Source organism: Argentina silus (genome assembly GCF_951799395.1).
Source record: "Argentina silus genome assembly, chromosome: 3".
Lineage (NCBI taxonomy): Eukaryota > Metazoa > Chordata > Actinopteri > Argentiniformes > Argentinidae > Argentina > Argentina silus.
The window spans coordinates 18,033,940-18,040,411 of record NC_139657.1 but is presented as its reverse complement, the minus strand read 5'-3'; the positions used below and the strand labels follow the sequence as shown (position 1 = coordinate 18,040,411).

At 46.1% G+C, this 6,472-nt stretch overlaps 1 long non-coding RNA gene across 1 annotated transcript in view; it reads right to left on the bottom strand.

Annotated features, from left to right (window-relative positions):
• Positions 1–759: 759 nt before the first annotated feature.
• LOC310802806 overlaps positions 760–6,472 on the bottom strand; it is an 80,911-nt gene continuing 75,198 nt past the window's right edge. Inside the window, exons 3-4 of the long non-coding RNA XR_014554162.1 lie at positions 2,699–2,743; positions 760–1,475 (exon numbers count right to left, since the gene is read on the bottom strand). This is a non-coding gene — a long non-coding RNA (uncharacterized lncRNA). The remainder of the gene's footprint in view (positions 1,476–2,698; positions 2,744–6,472) is intronic.

Genomic DNA, 6,472 nt, shown 5'->3' with positions numbered 1-6,472 from the left:
CACACACACACACACAAAACTGAGTGAGCACAACTGCTTGGACCAGAGTGCATGTATGCGCAGATGCACATCTGAATGAAAGAAAGCATGCTAGCGAGCTAGTGTGAGAGAGAGAGAGAGAGAGAGAGAGAGAGAGAGTTTCTACACTGATCCAGGGGCAGCTGTTGTGGTGGCTCTGTGCTGCTGGCTGCTGCTGGCTGCTGCTGGCTGCTGTTGGCTGCTGCTGGTAGTGGTAGTATACTGGTGGTGGTGGTTGAGGCGGGATGAGGGGGAGACAGCAACAGTTGCTCCAGAGAGCTCAGCTCAGCTCAGTGCACAGCAAGCAGCAACTCTTCCTCTTTCAGGCCTCCAGCCCCGTCCCTGGCCCTGGCCTGCCTGTCTAGATCTGGTGCAGCCAGCACTGCAGAGGAGCAGATGTTTCCTTTATTCAGCCACCAAGCTCAGACAAACCGGGGATACAACCTGGCAGGCGCTCTCTCTCTCTCTCTCTCTCTCTCTCTCTCTCTCTCTCTCTCTCTCTCTCTCTCTCTCTCTCTCTCTCTCTCTCTCTCTCTCTCTCTCTCTCTCTCTCTCTCTCTCTCTCTCTCTCTCTCTCTCCCTCCCTCCCTCTCTCTCTCTCTCTCTCTCTCTCTCTCTCTCTCTCTCTCTCTCTCTCTCTCTCTCTCTCTCTCTCTCTCTCTCTCTCTCTCTCTCTCTCTCTCTCTCTCTCTCAATCTCTCTCGTTGATGACGTGTTCCCAGAGTGCAGCAGCGGATGGCGGATGGCTCGCTGCAGTGAGGCTGGGGCCCTTGCACCGGAAGCTGTCCACGACGGGAAGTTACAACACAACATACTCATGTTTTATTGCTGAGGTTCATCATCCTCTCTGCCCACTCACACTGGGTCCCCTACCTGACATCATGGCATTTCGTCACATCTTTTGACAACTTGGGAGAAACGTCTGTTTTATTTAGACATATACTGTATGATGCCAGGCTAGTATGGAAATACAGTAGTCAGGGGTAGTGGGCACTTGAACAGACATGAATAAGACCAAACTTGTCCAGTTAATCCAAGGTCATGGGGTTTATACAAGTCTCAGAGGGGACACGCTGGTGCAGCAGACGGTGGCTGGCTGCTGTTGGACAGAGAGGGGGGGGGGATTGTGGTGGGGGCCGAGGGGGTTCATGCATCCAACCCTGGTCAGCTGTGGGACAGAGAGGTGGGGGTGAGGGGGGTTCATGCACCTCTGTTCTCCAGCCCCGGTCAGCTGTGGAGAGGCAGCTGCAGAGGCTAATCCAAAAAACGAAACGTAGCCTATCTGAGAGCACAAGTGTGCTAGCACATGTCAAAAGTGTCGAGTCACTCTCAGCAGAGCCACTTCACTCAGGAATGCATCGACACATTGGGCTGCTGTGGCTGAGACTGGGGCTGTGGCTGTGGCTGTGCCTCCGACGGCCTCCTCTAACTGGGACCAATTAGGGAAAAAAGTCCTCCTGGAAAGGTGTGAGAGTAGAATATTTTTTTAATAGAATGATCAAAAGACAAGATTAGTTCTAAGTACAATACTTAAAATAGGTACATTTTCATGCGCCATGGTACAGAGAGGGATTTATTTATTTAAAGTACTGTCCCATACTGTTTTAGAAAATGTCAAAGTCTTCATTATAGGATGTGACATTGACACTGGATGGGACAGAAACCACCTAACCACCACCATTTACAGGAATTCAAGCCTGTGGAGTTTCGGTGGCGAAGAAAGACACAGTCCTGGTATCAGATCATTTGTGATACTGAAAATGACAGTAACAAATGTAACCACTAATAGATTTTCATATGACCTTTACCTAAAAGATGGTCAGGGACACCCTTCTTACAGTAAGACATTGGTAAGGATACAGCAAGACTGGATGGTACGGCTGTCTGGATGGCCTGGCTCTCAACTACAATGCACTTGTTGGCTGTCTGACTACTGTTACTGGTCAGTTGACCAGAGAGTCCAAATAAACTATCGCTGAAGTGTATCTGAAATGTTAAATATTTTGAATTGAATATCAGCACATCATTCTTGCACCAACTTCATAACAAGCACATTACATTACCAAGCTCATCATATTAAGTAAATTGCATAAACACAGTTGTAACCATGCAGTGGACTGAGGTTTAAACAAAAATACCTTACTCTTGTGAGAAAATCTCAATGAAACCGAATAACAGTCAGACATGAGGTACTATTGTAAAAAAGGAAATACCCTTCAGTTTTCAGTACAGGTACCTGTTTTACAATCACAAGCGTTTTGGATAGCTCATATAAAGCATACACAAACGCACACACATACACACACACACACACACGCACACACACACACACACACACACACACACACACACACACACACACACACACACACACACACACACACACACACACACACACACACACACACACACACACACACACACACACACACACTGCATTGGAGACACATCCAAACACATCATCGATACTTTCCACTCAGTATCATCTTCACCTCACATATAGGGCAGTCTAGTATTTCAGGATGCTCTGTGTCTCAGATGCACAACAATTAGCTGAGGGGCAACATCACTGGTCATATCTCATGTCCTCAATACATACACCTGACAATGCATCATCCAAAATACAATCTGTGTCAAATCGCCCAAACACAGTAAATGAAGGTTCTGTGGTTAGCCTTACCTGAGTTTAGTCATATCCAAGACCATTCCTGTGAAGTTCAGACTCCTACAAAAACAAAAACAAAGGTGCGATGGTTAGAGTGATTGATAGCCACACCATACATTCAAATAATGCATGGCTCTGAAACTCTCAGCTAGGTTGAAAACATTTGTACAATCCCAACTGCTCACCCTGATGATAATGTAATCTTTTTATGGAAAGTCCAATTACTCTTCAATCAAATCAATCTTTTGTGTTGGAATTCACCTCACAGTCTACTTACATTTCTGTAATAAAAAGAATCACACTTCACTTATCCTACAGTGTCATCATACTTCATCATATGTTGAAATACCTTGTGTGGGTGACTTACAGCCAGACTATCTCTATGTTCATAACACTACATACTGTTTCTGTAAGGAATGGTGGTGATTGATCCTCTGTAATTGTACATTTGATATATGTTTAACTCAAACCCAGCAATTCATACAGTAGGTTCTTTACAGACTAAGCTGTTATCATTCACAATCATATGAATAGAGAGGGGAAAAATGCACAGAAGGTGAGAATACACATGACGGAGAGAACACACATGAGGATATGTGGTGACTATCTCTTTTCCTATATCAAGTCTATTTCTAAAGCTTTACCCACAGAGATCAGCTTACCTGGGCCAGCGAGGCCTCAGGACCTCAAACCAAAACAGGTCAGAGAGCTACAGTACCTTTACTTCCGAAAGTGAATATGCTCCACAGAGGAGGAGGAGCAGCTTAATCTAACAGTAAGACAAGGTTCAATTCACCTGGAAGGAATGCAAGCAGTGAGAGCAGAGTTCTCTAGAAGAGAAGGAGGGAGGGAGGGAGGGATGGGCGCTGTATCATGAAAGCCAGTGAGATGTGAAGTTGTCAAAACACATATTTTCTGAACAAAGTGAATATAGAATGGGAATAGAAAGCGGTTGAATGGAGGAACGTCTAAAGTGGAGCCCCTTCACTTCAGAAGTCAGGAAACGGGATAAGATAAATGATGTGGAGGACATCTAGGATTTAAGTCCATCCATTGTTTGAGTTCTCTTTTTAAATGTCTTCTATTATTCAGAGATGTCTTTGAAACCTGAGCGCTTGGAAAAGTACATTGGGAATCATGCATCCTTCTATCTCTAGTCATGCATGAATGTACTGTTAGGATTAACCAGATGGTAATCTCTACATTGAGTATATGACACAACTTGGCAAAACGTCTTTTACAAGTGAACAGATCAAATAAAATAACTTGTCGAATCCCACAAGTGTACACAGCCAACTTCATAGGAAATCAAAGAGGGAATGAAAATGCAAAGCAATAAAAGCAGGATGTGTGTATTACATCCATGCTTAACAGTTAAAACAGATACATCATGCATCATTGTTTGCTTGTATCACCCTGGAAGCCCAATGGGAGTTCCCACAATCTGACAAACTATCTGTTTGATCTGCATCTCTCTCTCTCTCTCTCTCTCTCTCTCTCTCTCTCTCTCATTCTCTCTCTCTCATTCTCTTTCTCTATCTCTATCTCTATCTCTTTCTGTGTGTGTGTGTGTGTGTGTCACTCTCTCACGCTTTATCTCTTCTCCCATCGCTACCTCTCCCAGTGCATGTGTGTGTGTGTGGTGGCCCTGCACCTTTTCGTGTGTGTCGCTATCGCCTTTCAGGTCCTTGTCACGTCATGAAACGCAGGCCGCTGCAGGGACAAGTCACCATGAAAGCAGAGGCATTCCACAGTGCAAGGAGACACAGGAAAGGGAATCTACCAGTGTGAACAATGCTATACTCATTATCCTCAAACCAACCCTCCTTCTCTGGGCCCCTCATCTCCAAAGGAGGAGATAAAGACAGCTCTATTTTATCAGGGTAACTGGAATGCCACTCTTTTTTGGTGTGTGTGTGTGTGTGTGCGTCTGTGTGCATTTGCTTTTGTGTTTATGTGTGTGTGTGTGTGTGTGTGTGTGTGTGTGTGTGTGTCTGTGTGCATTTGCTTTTGTGTGTATGTGTGTGTGTGTGTGTTGCAAAATACATACAATTTATCCAGGTGGATGTCAATAAAGAACAAAGCCTTCAGGTAGAATCCTCTACCCTTTCTGAGCCCTAATCACTCCATTGAAGCACCCGCTTTGATTTGTGATTCATTCAAAGGCTGAGCAAACATCCAGCTAACGCCACCCAAGGAAAGACTGGAGGAGACTCCCACTCAGGCACTTTGGTCTCCCCAGGATGTTAGATGAAGGTTTACATGTCCCATTCAGCTCCAGCGGATTGCTCGCATCAGTGGATTAACAAGTTCCCTTCTGTATCTTTGTCTGGGGTCTTTCTTTGCGCTCTTGTTATAATCTGTATCCTGTGTGTGTTTGTGTGTGTGTGCGTGCGTGCGTGCGTGCATGTGTGTGTATGTGTATGCGTGTGTGTGTGTGTGTGTGTGTGTGTGTGTGTGTGCATGTGTGTGTGTTGATCCCTGTCCGGTGTTGTCAGGCACAGATGTTCCCTCACTGTGGTCAGAAGAGTCACACACCGAGACGGCATTGATAGAGACGTCTCAGCTCATCAAGGAAGGAGGGAGGAGGAGGACAAAAACCAATGACAGGAGAAAGAGAAAGAGAAAGGTAAAGGGGAGGCAGAGGTAGCCACTGAGGGTGAGGGCACATTCCTTTCCTGTTGTTGCAGTGTCTTGTATCCTTTGTTCTGGAGGAGTAAGCGCTGACACAGGGGTGAGATGAGCCACATGCTCCTGGTGATGGTGAGGGTGAGAACCAGGGAAGGGTGGAGAGAGAGCGAGAGAGAAAAAGAGAGAGAAAGAGAGAGAGAGAGAGAGAGAGAGAGAGAGAGAGAGAGAGAGAGAGAGAGCACTGAGTGGAGTGACTAGAGGTGTGGAGTTCCCTGGCCTCTCAGAGCACCCTTCACTAACCATGAAGCCATCACCATCCCTCACGGCTCCACTTAGAGCTGACACCTGTGCTGACAGGCTTCTAACTCTGCCCTGAAGGGGGGGACGCAGGGGGGAGGGGGGAGTCCCAGGACTGAATGACCAGACAAGCCAGGGGGTCAACACACACAGTGTGTGTGTGTGTCATAGGACTGAGGGGTATTGTAGTTTTGAACAGGAACCACGTAGGAACTGGTTCATCATTTCCATGTAAACCCTTATTTTAACCAGGTAAGGAATGCTTGTTTGGAAACACTTGGTTGGATGGGTTCATGTCCCTCTTCTCTCATTTTTCCCATGCTCTGTACATGAACAGGCAGGTGTTTCAGTATGAACCCAGCTGACAGGTAATGAAATGTCAGAGGTGTTTTACAGCCTATCCGCCCGTAGTCTAATGGGACTGAGAATGACCCTGCGGCGTCTGCGGCACAGCGCTGTGTCCTGCTTGTGTATGTATCCCTCTCTCTCTCTCTCTCTCTCACGCCTGCAGGCACGCATGCATATACACATATACATTCACTGGCCACTTTATTAGGTACACCTTGCTAGTACCGGGTTGGACCCCCTTTTGCCTTCAGAACTGCCTTAACTCTTTGTGGCATAGATTCAACAAGGTGCTGGAAACATTCCTCAGAGATTTTGGTCCATATTGACATGATAGCATCATGCAGTTGCTGCAGATTTGTCAGCTGCACATCTGTGATGCGAATCTCCCGTTTCACCACATCCCAAAGGTGCTCTATTGGATTGAGATCTGGTGACTGTGGAGGCCATTGGAGTACAGTGAACTCATTGTCATGTTCAAGAAAACAGTTTGAGATGATGTGAACTTTGTGACAT